Source organism: Lissotriton helveticus, chromosome 1_2 (genome assembly GCF_964261635.1).
Source record: "Lissotriton helveticus chromosome 1_2, aLisHel1.1, whole genome shotgun sequence".
NCBI lineage: Eukaryota > Metazoa > Chordata > Amphibia > Caudata > Salamandridae > Lissotriton > Lissotriton helveticus.
The window spans coordinates 377051943-377065944 of NC_136058.1; the positions used below are offsets into that span (position 1 = coordinate 377051943).

Consider the following 14002-nt stretch of genomic DNA (forward strand, 5'->3'; position numbering starts at 1 on the left):
TTGATAATTGTGTGCCTGCCTGGAGCTTTTTGTTATATAATGCGTCTTTATGCCATACAGCATTTCTCATTTGCTTAGTGTCTTGTTATTGTTGGACGTAATGATGAATAGACTACTGTCTAATGGTCTTAGAGCCAGTATTACTACCGGTCCCAGTGTATGAGACACATACATGACTTTTCTGTTGCCTGCTTAGCATAGCTCCCTGCTCCTCTGTAGGTGTGCTACCAGCCAGTAAGGCGTGTGCCTTGCCCATCAGATGTGTTATGTTAGACTTGACTTCTCTGTGAGCAAAGTCTCCCTCCCATAGCAGGTGCTTTCTCTGAACTCTTGACTTGTAAGACTGCTGGGAAAGGCCCTCCCTAGCCCCTCACTCAGATAGATACATTTACCTTCAGAGCTCAGCTTTGGAGAAAGAGATTGGGGAGAGAGCAAATAGGGGAAGGCCCATGGTGCACACTTTATTTTACATAAAAGCTGGGGCTTGTGGGAGGACAGGGACAAGAGGGTTCTCAGGGAAAGAAATCCCAGGAGTATTGATGGCTAGGCCCTGAAACACAACAATCCCGGATTGGCAAGGCACAATATGCCTGTGCAACAGGCCTGACCCTAGGCTTCCGGAGTTCTTGGTCACAAAAGGCTCCAGTGATCTAAGCCCGACCAGGGCTGTAGGCCGCGTTGGGAGCGCATTAGGGACGCAGGGCGCAGAACTCTGCCCGTTTCACCCCAGCATTTAGGGGAGGACACAGAATCTGGGAAAGCCAGTGGGAAGGATTTTCCAGGAGGAGAGTTCAGTGAGATAATCTGAAACACAATAGTGCTGGTGATCTGGCGGGTGCATTCTGTGAACCACTTTTGTCGGGAGCAGCCTGCCATCATGCCCTGATAAACACAACTCTAGTCCCAAGCCAGTGACCTCAGCAAATGCAAAGACATTCATAGTTATAGTCTCCTGCATCTGATTCTTGCCATCTTCATGTGAAACGTTGGCGTTATCATGTCTGCTGCGCACACTTTGTTCATATGTGTACAATTTAAGTGGGTGCACCTGATCACTGTCTTGGGCAGAGCTCTGCCTGTCAACAACCCATGTGAAGCATTGGTGGTTCAGTGGTAGAATTCTCGCCTGCCACGCGGGAGGCCCGGGTTCGATTCCCGGCCAATGCAAGACTGCTTTCTTTTGACTTTGTTTTCGAAAGGAAATATATGACCTCAGTGGGGAATAAAATGGTAAGCCGTGACCCCGACGTGATTTGAACACGCAACCTTCTGATCTGGAGTCAGACGCGCTACCGTTGCGCCACGAGGTCCTTACACTTACAGCTTTCGGAGCCAGATCAACAAATGCTGTGGGCCTTTTGACTTATTTTCCCCTCCTCATATGCCTACAGTTGTATTACAGAGCTTGACCTTTTGTTTTCTATCCTAATTATGAAATTGACTGCAGGTGCCGAGAGAACGCAGAGAATTGAAATATTCAGGGAAAGGGTGTCCAGCAGGAGAGAGCAAAGGTATGTATCTGTTTTCCATTCAAGTGTTTCATGCAGGCAAAATAATACGTCCCTGGGTGGGCTTGAACCACCAACCTTTCGGTTAACAGCCGAATGCGCTAACCGATTGCGCCACAGAGACGAGTGACTACAGCATCTTTCCTTAGACTCAATATATATCTTGATATGTATGTGCCTGCATGGAGCTTGTCTTATATAAGCCATCATCATGTGAAACTTTGGCGTTGTCATGTCTGCTGCGCACACTTTGTTCATATGTGTACAATTTAAGTGTGTGCACCTGATCACTGTCTTGGACAGAGCTATGCCTGTGAACTCCCCATGTGAAGCATTGGTGGTTCAGTGGTAGAATTCTCGCCTGCCACGCGGGAGGCCCGGGTTCGATTCCCGGCCAATGCAAGGCTACGTTCCTTTGACTTTGTTTTCGAAAGGAAATATATGAACTCAGTGGGGAATAAAATGGTAAGCAGTGACCCCGACGTGATTTGACCATGCAACCTTCTGATCTGGAGTCAGACGCGCTACCGTTGCGCCACAAGGTCCTTACACTTACAGCCTTCAAACCAGATCAACAAATGCTGATGGCCTTTTGACTTATTTTCCCCTCCTCATATGCCTACAGTTGTATTACAGGGCTAGGCCTTTTGTTTTCTATCCTAATTATGAAATTGACTGCAGGTGCAGAGAGAACGCAGAGGATTGAAATGTTCAGATAAAGGGTCTTAAGCAGGAGAGAGCAGAGGTACGTATCTGTGTTTCATTAAAGTGTTTCATGCAGGCAAAAAGGATACTTCCCTGGGTGGGCTTGAACCACCAACCTTTCTGTTAACAACCGAACGCGCTAACCATTTGCACCACAGAGGTTAATAACTGTAGCACAGTTCCTGAGACTCAATATATATCTTGATAATTGTGTGCCTGCCTGGAGCTTGTGTTATATAATGCGTCTTTATGCCATACAGCATTTCTCATTTGCTTAGTGTCTTGTTATTGTTGGACGTAATGATGAATAGACTACTGTCTAATGGTCTTAGAGCCAGTATTACTACTGGTCCCAGTGTATGAGACACATACATGACTTTTCTGTTGCCTGCTTAGCATAGCTCCCTGCTCCTCTGTAGGTGTGCTACCAGCCAGTAAGGCGTGTGCCTTGCCCATCAGATGTGTTATCTTAGACTTGACTTCTCTGTGAGCAAAGTCTCCCTCCCATAGCAGGTGCTTTCTCTGAACTCTTGACTTGTAAGACTGCTGGGAAAGGCCCTCCCTAGCCCCTCACTCAGATAGATACATTTACCTTCAGAGCTCAGCTTTGGAGAAAGAGATTGGGGAGAGAGCAAATAGGGGAAGGCCCATGGTGCACACTTTATTTTACATAAAAGCTGGGGCTTGTGGGAGGACAGGGACAAGAGGGTTCTCAGGGAAAGAAATCCCAGGAGTATTGATGGCTAGGCCCTGAAACACAACAATCCCGGATTGGCAAGGCACAATATGCCTGTGCAACAGGCCTGACCCTAGGCTTCCGGAGTTCTTGGTCACAAAAGGCTCCAGTGATCTAAGCCCGACCAGGGCTGTAGGCCGCATTGGGAGCGCGTTAGGGACGCGTAAAGGGACGCAGGGCGCAGAACTCCGCCCGTTTCACCCCAGCATTTAGGGGAGGACACAGAATCTGGGAAAGCCAGTGGGAAGGATTTTCCAGGAGGAGAGTTCAGTGAGATAATCTGAAACACAATAGTGCTGGTGATCTGGCGGGTGCATTCTGTGAACCACTTTTGTCGGGAGCAGCCTGCCATCATGCCCTGATAAACACAACTCTAGTCCCAAGCCAGTGACCTCAGCAAATGCAAAGACATTCATAGTTATAGTCTCCTGCATCTGATTCTTGCCATCTTCATGTGAAACGTTGGCGTTATCATGTCTGCTGCGCACACTTTGTTCATATGTGTACAATTTAAGTGTGTGCACCTGATCACTGTCTTGTGCAGAGCTCTGCCTGTGAACAACCCATGTGAAGCATTGGTGGTTCAGTGGTAGAATTCTCGCCTGCCACGCGGGAGGCCCGGGTTCGATTCCCGGCCAATGCAAGACTGCTTTCTTTTGACTTTGTTTTCGAAAGGAAATATATGACCTCAGTGGGGAATAAAATGGTAAGCAGTGACCCCGACGTGATTTGAACACGCAACCTTCTGATCTGGAGTCAGACGCACTACCGTTGCGCCACGAGGTCCTTACACTTACAGCTTTCGGAGCCAGATCAACAAATGCTGTGGGCCTTTTGACTTATTTTCCCCTCCTCATATGCCTACAGTTGTATTACAGAGCTTGACCTTTTGTTTTCTATCCTAATTATGAAATTGACTGCAGGTGCCGAGAGAACGCAGAGGATTGAAATGTTCAGATAAAGGGTCTTAAGCAGGAGAGAGCAGAGGTACGTATCTGTGTTTCATTAAAGTGTTTCATGCAGGCAAAAAGGATACTTCCCTGGGTGGGCTTGAACCACCAACCTTTCTGTTAACAACCGAACGCGCTAACCATTTGCACCACAGAGGTTAATAACTGTAGCACAGTTCCTGAGACTCAATATATATCTTGATAATTGTGTGCCTGCCTGGAGCTTTTTGTTATATAATGCGTCTTTATGCCATACAGCCCCGGCTGAGTGCCGTTTGTGCGGAGGGTCGTACGCTGGAGCGCCATAGCCCGCATTCCTCTTCCCCACTTCCGCCCTGACGCACCCAGCGCAGGTTAGCGGTATAGTGGTTTTACGCCCTCGTCATATGAAATGACGGCATGGCGGAAGCGCAGCGGACGAGCGCAGCGGGAGCGCCGACTTCGCGCCGAAGTCAAGCCAAAGTCCTGCCCGTCTGCGCCCGTCCGCGGCCGGCTGCGCCCTGCGGCCCTTCACTCTGCCCAAACATTCAGGTACTCGCCCGCGGACTTGCTTTCCCTTCAACACCCAGTCCCCCTGCCACCCGAAGCCACCAGGCGGGCTCATGCGTGCGGCATTTCCACTACCCCCTGTTTGGTTCCCCCTCCCCTGCCTGGACCTGTTCCCTCCCATGTTCTCGCCAATCCCCCATCACCTATACCCGCCAGTTGCACCCTTACCATCCTTTACTTGAATACGCGCTCCTTGGTGAAACACCAAATAGAAATCTACTGTTTATTAGAAGATACTAATGTAGATATCCTCTTCTTAGCTGAGTCTTGGCTGACGGAGGACTCTGCACCCGATATTTTGGCCGCCCTCCCCATCGGCTATTACATTCTTCATGTTAATCGCCCCGGGGGGCAAGCTGGCGGAGGAGTAGCAGCTATTATTCGCAAGGAACACGTATTTTCCACCTTAAACTGCACTCCCATTCCCAATTCTCAAACCCTCGTCATCCAGCTCCGCTCAACCACTACCTCCCTTATCTGTGTCCTCATGTACAGACCTCCCACCTACATGCCGGCCTTTGCTGAAGCGTTTGGGGAACTTCTCTCCCAGCTTCTCATAAATCACTCCAGAATCCTTATCTTGGGAGATTTTAATTACTGGCCCACTGACCCCCAAGAATGCCGACTTTCTAAGCTGTTCTCAGACACCCTTTGTGAGAAGTTGGCCTGATGTGCAGTGCTCACTATTCTAGTGATCACTATATATCAGTCCAAACAACCCTTATTGATGATTGGTTGTAAGTCAACCTTATAGACCAGCTATCCTAGTAGCATGGATACGAGCAGTCTAAGGCTAAGACTCTAGAGGGCGTGTTAAGCCAGCTGTTTTACCATCACATTACCCCTTGAACACCCAGTGAAAGGACACCACACAAGTGTTATGAAAATAAACAATGTATTTATTAGAATCACAACAACCCTGTACTCTTTATGAGGACAGGGTGCTAGGCACACAACAAAACTCTTACGAAAATACTTTTAAGTTAGCACGTTACACAAATGCCCGAGGGGCACGAAAAACCATATACGCTAAAAGTGGAATGCGAATTACTAGCAGGTAAGTAACAGTTCTAATAGGCTTTGGAATCGCTAGGACTGGACTAGGGAATCGTTAGATTACTACTAGGAGGCCCAGGGGACTCGGGTGCAGAGTGTGCACTCTCACGCGGGATGCGGGACAAAGTCTATGGAAGCTAGAATTCACAAAGTTAGTGTTCACGGGCGAACCCGACCTGGTAGGGAGAAAACGACAGTGGATCCTGACCCTTGGATAGTGAGGCTATGCTGGGACACCGGAGTGCCGAAGTTACCTAGCCCAGGGGCTGCAGCTGCATAGGTCTGAAAAGACGTCGGGGATCTCGTTGCCGGACCAGGAGCCTGGAAGGAAGAAGTTGCTGGCAGGCGACCAGTGAAGAAAAGTTCGATGGATCCAAGCCTGGATCAAGGAAGAAGAAAACCTGAAAGCAGAGGGGACCAAGTTCTTGAATCACTAGCCAGTGATTAAGTGGGCACCAGGATGGCACCGGGCGAAGTCACCGCAGTCAGGTGAGTGGGCGCTGCTGGGCTCTGCAGTCTCTCGGACCAGGAGGCGTTGTCGGCGACCAGGATGGAGGTGCGAGCTGTCCCACGAAGGATGAAGTCGTTGGCGTCGAAGTTACCCAGGATTGGGCAACAAGCCTTGGCTAATTCAAGCCCACGCGGTGGACTCAAAATGGCGTCTTGAGTGGACCAGGAGGGTCCAGGGTGCTCCTCTTCTGGAAGGGAGCAAGGGCCAGTCTGGAGCAACCAGACCAGCCGCAGAAATGTCGTCGGGCGTCGTCAGGAAGGCCACAAGCCAGCGGGCTAGTAGCCAAACAACGCGGTGAGCAGCAAAAAGCAGAAGGGCCCCACGCAGATCGTGGAGATGCTGGGGGGCTGCACTTCGGAGCTGGAGCTGCTCAGAGTCGGGGCTTCTCGGACCCCAAAGCACTCACCAGTAGATTACTCGGCGGGCTTGCTGGAAAGAAGTCGTGCAGTCTTGCAGATGGCCGGTCCCTTGAGGTCTCGTCGCACCCACGGTTCTCAGCTGGGCTGTAGAGGTGGGTAGAGGTCAGAGGTGCCAGGGAAGCCGGTTCTCATCGAGCTGGGCAGTCGGATTCCGGAGGAAGGACTTACAGCAGACCGCAGTGTTCTTGGATGGTGCCTGCGGATGCAGGGTGACTACTCCTTAGTCACAAGGGAGAAATCTTAGGAAGAAGTCTTGAGTTCCTTTCGCAGAAAGTAGTTTCAGGATTCAAAGATGATCTGATCTGGAAGGGGGCCAGTCTCTACCTTTATCCTGTAAAAAGGGGCTGGCACGCGACTAAGTCCTGCCCTATGGGTGGGACTAGGAGGGGGGTGGTTACACCCACTTCCTTGGCGGGCTTTCCCCAGGCCAGGGGCTGGAGTGCCCCTGGAACTGGTTTCAGCCGGCCTATGCACAGTGAGCACCGGGGTGCCACTTGCAGTCACCTTCCTCTAAAGCCCTGCCTACCTACAATACACAAAACCCTGTCTGGGACGGTGCTGGCACCGCCCCTGGCAGGAAACCCTTTGTCCTTATCTCCTGCTCTGGGAGGACTCCCAGCAGCAGGAGGGCAGACTTGTGTCTCGGTGGCAGCATCCATTTTGTGGATGCTAAGGCTCTGTCTGACTTTTAACCGGGTTATAGGTTACAGGCATGTCGTGTCCCTCTAGAAGGGTGGAATGCTAACCCCGTCGCCAGAATTGGCGAGGGGTTAGTATTCCAATTCGTATGACACCTTACTCGACATGTTTTGATAAAGCGATACCAGAGTTGGCACATAACCGCGAGGATTATAATGCACTTAAGAGTATATGGTATGCGATATCATGGAAACGGCTAAGGGATGGATCCCGAAAGCCGCAGACAGGCTCAGCTCATGCCAGAGCACCATCTCACACGATTCCAAGCACTCTGCCTTCAGGATTGTTAAGGCCTGCCATAGGAGTGACTGATAGGAGATCTGTGTGTCCATTTTAGGGTTAGATATAGGTATACTATATCTAAAGCAAAGGGTGATTACACCACATTGCCCCAGCTGTCAAGCAGCCAGTTGTGTCAGATTTGGATGGCCAGCCAGGGGTGGCATAATACATGCTGCAGCCCCTGGTAGGCCCTGGGTACACCTATGCCCTGGGTACCTAGGGTACACTGTACAGGGACTGATGAGGTGGCTCAGTATCCAATTTAGATATGTACCTAAGGTACATGGAATCCATTTTACAGAGAGAGCAGTGGGCCTGAGGTCCTGAATAGCAGGGCCTCAGGTCAACTAAGTCAGAAAACCAGCAAAACACCAGGCAAAAAGTTGGGGGCAACCATAGTCAGGGGTCAACCTTCCTACATAACCCCCCCCCAAACGAAAGGAGATAAGGCTATCCTTGTCCAGGTAAGCCTATATTGCCTAAGTGGCCATTTAAGGAAGTACCAGCACTGGCATGGTTACCCCCTATGTCATGGTCCACTAAGCAATCCCTCACCCTAAGGGTGTCTGAGGGTCTCCACCATAGGGAATCTCTACCTGTGGTGTGTTTTGTCAAAGGAAAAGGCTGGTGCTGAAATGGAGTACTGAAGTGAGGCTCCACTAATTTTGGGCTCAGCTTCCTCCAATCATTTTCCACCATATAGGCCTTTCTTTCCAAGACTGAGTTGTTTTGGGCTCTCAGGGTCAACCTCTGGCTACCTACAGCTGGAGGTTGGGTCCCTCTGTTTGGCTTACTGGAGGGACAGGTCAGGTCTGGGGCCCTCAGGTCCCAAGTTTGGCTGTGCCCAACAGTGTCCATCTGTGGGAGGTCCCTAACTAATTTTAAGGGGGATCCCTCAGGAGTATGTTTTATTTTCACTTGGCTAGGACTACTAGCTTCAGTGCCCTTAATCTGCTGATTGGGAAATTCTTTTGGACAGGGGGCCCTTTGGGGTCCAACACTGGCCTCCCTGACCTCTACAGCCCTGGGCTGACTGAGGCAGGGTAGAGAGGGGCAGGTTACCTGCTCCAGACTGGGTCCCACCTTGGAAGGGTCCACTGACATCAGGGGTTCTGCCAGGCCAGGCCTGACTACCTCTGTGGCAGTTTCTTCACAAGGGGTCAGATCAGTTCCCTGAGGAGGCTGATCCTTTCCTAAAGTCTGGTGGGAGGGAGATTTCTCTTCCTCCTCAATACTCTCTGTCTGAGTGGAGTGATCCATGGTTTCAGGCTTCACAACACTGTCATCTGTCTGAGTTTGAGCTGTGGCCATCACAACTCTCCCAACCTTTTCAGGAGGGGGCTCAGTTTGGGTGTGGGCTGTTACCATGACAGCCTTGACAACCTGTTCTGGGAAGGAAGTTGTCTGAGATGGGGTTGTGACTGGCACAACCCTCCTGACCTGTTCAGGGAGGACATCTTGGACTGGGGCTGTGGCTATCACTGCCCCACTAACCTTACCATGGGTATTTACCATTTTAGAATGGGTTTCTTGCTCTACTTCAGCCCAGGCTGAGAGCTCTAAATCATTCCCCAGTAGGCAATCTACAGGCAAGTTTGGTGACACTGCCACTCTCTTGTGGCCAGTGACACCTCCCCAGCTGAGATTGACCACTGCCATGGGATGATCTCTCTGCACTCCATCAATATTGGTCACCTGGTATGTGGCACCAGGTAAAAGTTGCCTTGAGGGGACTAGACTCTCAGTCACCATAGTGATGCTAGCCCCTGTATCTCTATAGGCCTCAACTTTTATACCATTGATGAGGGGCTCCTGTCTGTACTTGCCCAAAGTGTTGGGACAAGTTGTGAAGTTGGCAAACCCCATGCCAGTCTCACAGACAAGAGTGTCTAAGTTTGGGGACCTGGTTAGGCCAGAGTCCCCAGGAACTCCCAAAGTAAATGCACCCAAATTCTTGGGGGCACTCCCACCACCTGGGGGATTACTACTAGTAGTAACAGGAGGTTTGGGAATGTTACTTGGGGGTATGTTTTCCTTATTGTTATTCTTGGGGCAACTGTTGTCAGTTTTTAAATGACCCACCTGTTTACAGGGATAACAATAAGGTTTCTTCTGGTTGTTGGAAGGATTCTGGGACCCACCCACCTCAGAGGATTTTTGGGGCCCTGATGTGGTTTGATCTGTAGATTTATTCCCACCCTTCTCTTGAGGCTTGGTTGATTCCTTTTTCTGGTCACCACCTTGGTTCTTGGGCCTAATCCTGGTTCTGACCCATTTGTCTGCCCTCTTACCCAATTCTTGTGGAGAGGTCAGATCAGAGTCTACCAGGTGCTGGTGTAATAACTGGTTCTGACAATTATTTAAGACTTGCTCTCTCATAATAAGATTATACAATCCTGTGAAGTCAGTAACCTTGCTACCCAGTAGCCAGCCTTCCAAAGCCTTAGTGGCACAATCAACAAAGTCTGACCAGTCCTGAGACTGAGTTTTCTGGGTGTCTCTGAACAGCAACCTGTACTGCTCAGTGGTTAAGCCAAACCCATCAACCAGTGCATTTTTCAGGACCTGGTAATCATTAGCATCCTCCACTCTTGTAGTGAGGAGCTTATCTCTACCTTTACCATCAAAGGAGAGCCACAGTATAGCTGCCCACTGACTCTGGGGAATGCCCTGCACAGTGCAGGCCCTCTCCAGAGCAGCCATCCATTTCTGGATATCATCCCCTTGCTTAAAGGGGGGCACTATTTTAGTCAGGTGTTTAGTATCTAAACCCTTCTCTCTATCTCTTGGGAGATTGCTGCCACCAGTGGGAGCTAGCCCACTCATCTGCTGCTCTCTTGCCAGGGCAAGCTTCTCTTTGGCCAGGGCAATTTCTTCCCTTTCAATCCTCAGTTCAGCTTGTCTCATCCTAGCTTCATGCTCCTTTCTCTGAGGGGAAGTAAATCTCCTCTGTGGAGGATTCCTTCTCCCCTGAGAAGAGGCATTAGAGTGCAGAGATCTATTGGAGTCCCTAGAAAGAGATCTATCTCTCCTAACTCCAAGGTTAGGCCCACTTCGGGTTAGTACTGGGGGTCCCCCAGATCCTAGCCCAAGTAAGTCTAAGTTGGTCCTAGTTAGCCTTCTGACTACCTCAAGACCTTTGTCTACCTCATCCCCAGAGAGTTCCTCTTGATCCTCCTCCTCAACTGCTGAATCAGTGTTGGGGAGGTCTGGATCCCCAGAGGTTCCCTCTAAGGCTGGCATGCTCTCATGTAACTGAGAGAGCTTTCTGGCATCATATGTCTCTAAGAGACCTATCAGAAAGGGAATGGTGGGGTTAGACCCCTGCTTCAGTTTCCTGGAGACACAGATTTGTCTCATCTCCTGAAAACTGAGAGCTGCATATCTTGAAGTGACCTGTGGAGGGTCAACACTGACCAGGGGAGTCTCAGTAGATTCTCCCTGGGTAGACATGCTTTTCTAGTGAGGTGTAAGTGGTGCACTTACCTACACTATATGTTTGCCTACTGATCCCTTGCTAGAGTTGTAGTTTAGGGTGTGCTAGGCCCTAGGAGCTACAACAGCTGGTTCAGTAGAACTCAGAGTATTCTAAGCTAAGTTATATGTACCTTTAGTACTTATGTGATCTTTCACAAGATATTCTTAGGGCATGTGTGGTAAAACAACAGCAAGCTCAAATCCCAACCGCTGCTCACCAATGTGAGAAGTTGGCCTGATGTGCAGTGCTCACTATTCTAGTGATCACTATATATCAGTCCAAACAACCCTTATTGATGATTGGTTGTAAGTCAACCTTATAGACCAGCTATCCTAGTAGCATGGATACGAGCAGTCTAAGGCTAAGACTCTAGAGGGCGTGTTAAGCCAGCTGTTTTACCATCACATTACCCCTTGAACACCCAGTGAAAGGACACCACACAAGTGTTATGAAAATAAACAATGTATTTATTAGAATCACAACAACCCTGTACTCTTTATGAGGACAGGGTGCTAGGCACACAACAAAACTCTTACGAAAATACTTTTAAGTTAGCACGTTACACAAATGCCCGAGGGGCACGAAAAACCATATACGCTAAAAGTGGAATGCGAATTACTAGCAGGTAAGTAACAGTTCTAATAGGCTTTGGAATCGCTAGGACTGGACTAGGGAATCGTTAGATTACTACTAGGAGGCCCAGGGGACTCGGGTGCAGAGTGTGCACTCTCACGCGGGATGCGGGACAAAGTCTATGGAAGCTAGAATTCACAAAGTTAGTGTTCACGGGCGAACCCGACCTGGTAGGGAGAAAACGACAGTGGATCCTGACCCTTGGATAGTGAGGCTATGCTGGGACACCGGAGTGCCGAAGTTACCTAGCCCAGGGGCTGCAGCTGCATAGGTCTGAAAAGACGTCGGGGATCTCGTTGCCGGACCAGGAGCCTGGAAGGAAGAAGTTGCTGGCAGGCGACCAGTGAAGAAAAGTTCGATGGATCCAAGCCTGGATCAAGGAAGAAGAAAACCTGAAAGCAGAGGGGACCAAGTTCTTGAATCACTAGCCAGTGATTAAGTGGGCACCAGGATGGCACCGGGCGAAGTCACCGCAGTCAGGTGAGTGGGCGCTGCTGGGCTCTGCAGTCTCTCGGACCAGGAGGCGTTGTCGGCGACCAGGATGGAGGTGCGAGCTGTCCCACGAAGGATGAAGTCGTTGGCGTCGAAGTTACCCAGGATTGGGCAACAAGCCTTGGCTAATTCAAGCCCACGCGGTGGACTCAAAATGGCGTCTTGAGTGGACCAGGAGGGTCCAGGGTGCTCCTCTTCTGGAAGGGAGCAAGGGCCAGTCTGGAGCAACCAGACCAGCCGCAGAAATGTCGTCGGGCGTCGTCAGGAAGGCCACAAGCCAGCGGGCTAGTAGCCAAACAACGCGGTGAGCAGCAAAAAGCAGAAGGGCCCCACGCAGATCGTGGAGATGCTGGGGGGCTGCACTTCGGAGCTGGAGCTGCTCAGAGTCGGGGCTTCTCGGACCCCAAAGCACTCACCAGTAGATTACTCGGCGGGCTTGCTGGAAAGAAGTCGTGCAGTCTTGCAGATGGCCGGTCCCTTGAGGTCTCGTCGCACCCACGGTTCTCAGCTGGGCTGTAGAGGTGGGTAGAGGTCAGAGGTGCCAGGGAAGCCGGTTCTCGTCGAGCTGGGCAGTCGGATTCCGGAGGAAGGACTTACAGCAGACCGCAGTGTTCTTGGATGGTGCCTGCGGATGCAGGGTGACTACTCCTTAGTCACAAGGGAGAAATCTTAGGAAGAAGTCTTGAGTTCCTTTCGCAGAAAGTAGTTTCAGGATTCAAAGATGATCTGATCTGGAAGGGGGCCAGTCTCTACCTTTATCCTGTAAAAAGGGGCTGGCACGCGACTAAGTCCTGCCCTATGGGTGGGACTAGGAGGGGGGTGGTTACACCCACTTCCTTGGCGGGCTTTCCCCAGGCCAGGGGCTGGAGTGCCCCTGGAACTGGTTTCAGCCGGCCTATGCACAGTGAGCACCGGGGTGCCACTTGCAGTCACCTTCCTCTAAAGCCCTGCCTACCTACAATACACAAAACCCTGTCTGGGACGGTGCTGGCACCGCCCCTGGCAGGAAACCCTTTGTCCTTATCTCCTGCTCTGGGAGGACTCCCAGCAGCAGGAGGGCAGACTTGTGTCTCGGTGGCAGCATCCATTTTGTGGATGCTAAGGCTCTGTCTGACTTTTAACCGGGTTATAGGTTACAGGCATGTCGTGTCCCTCTAGAAGGGTGGAATGCTAACCCCGTCGCCAGAATTGGCGAGGGGTTAGTATTCCAATTCGTATGACACCTTACTCGACATGTTTTGATAAAGCGATACCAGAGTTGGCACATAACCGCGAGGATTATAATGCACTTAAGAGTATATGGTATGCGATATCATGGAAACGGCTAAGGGATGGATCCCGAAAGCCGCAGACAGGCTCAGCTCATGCCAGAGCACCATCTCACACGATTCCAAGCACTCTGCCTTCAGGATTGTTAAGGCCTGCCATAGGAGTGACTGATAGGAGATCTGTGTGTCCATTTTAGGGTTAGATATAGGTATACTATATCTAAAGCAAAGGGTGATTACACCACATTGCCCCAGCTGTCAAGCAGCCAGTTGTGTCAGATTTGGATGGCCAGCCAGGGGTGGCATAATACATGCTGCAGCCCCTGGTAGGCCCTGGGTACACCTATGCCCTGGGTACCTAGGGTACACTGTACAGGGACTGATGAGGTGGCTCAGTATCCAATTTAGATATGTACCTAAGGTACATGGAATCCATTTTACAGAGAGAGCAGTGGGCCTGAGGTCCTGAATAGCAGGGCCTCAGGTCAACTAAGTCAGAAAACCAGCAAAACACCAGGCAAAAAGTTGGGGGCAACCATAGTCAGGGGTCAACCTTCCTACACCCTTACTAGCCTGAACTGTCAGCAACTGATTTTTGCCCCCACCCACTGCAAGGGGCATATACTCGACCAGGTTTGGACTGCCAATCTCGATCATTCTCCTCCCTTGATCACCCCCTGCACCTGGTCAGACCATTACTTTGTCTCTTTCTCCAT

At 50.5% G+C, this 14002-nt stretch overlaps 6 non-coding genes across 6 annotated transcripts; 3 read left to right on the plus strand and 3 right to left on the minus strand.

Annotated features, from left to right (window-relative positions):
* The first annotated feature begins 1096 nt into the window (after positions 1-1096).
* Positions 1097-1167, plus strand: TRNAG-GCC (transfer RNA glycine (anticodon GCC)). The gene has a single exon. It is a non-coding gene; the product is annotated as a tRNA-Gly (tRNA).
* A 71-nt stretch (positions 1168-1238) lies between these two features.
* On the minus strand, positions 1239-1310 carry TRNAW-CCA (transfer RNA tryptophan (anticodon CCA)). Its single transcript has one exon. It is a non-coding gene; the product is annotated as a tRNA-Trp (tRNA).
* Positions 1311-1558: 248 nt separating this feature from the next.
* On the minus strand, positions 1559-1632 carry TRNAN-GUU (transfer RNA asparagine (anticodon GUU)). Its single transcript has one exon. It is a non-coding gene; the product is annotated as a tRNA-Asn (tRNA).
* Positions 1633-1839: 207 nt separating this feature from the next.
* Positions 1840-1910, plus strand: TRNAG-GCC (transfer RNA glycine (anticodon GCC)). The gene has a single exon. It is a non-coding gene; the product is annotated as a tRNA-Gly (tRNA).
* Positions 1911-3521: 1611 nt separating this feature from the next.
* Positions 3522-3592, plus strand: TRNAG-GCC (transfer RNA glycine (anticodon GCC)). Its single transcript has one exon. It is a non-coding gene; the product is annotated as a tRNA-Gly (tRNA).
* Positions 3593-3663: 71 nt separating this feature from the next.
* On the minus strand, positions 3664-3735 carry TRNAW-CCA (transfer RNA tryptophan (anticodon CCA)). Its single transcript has one exon. It is a non-coding gene; the product is annotated as a tRNA-Trp (tRNA).
* Between the last annotated feature and the right edge of the window lie 10267 nt (positions 3736-14002).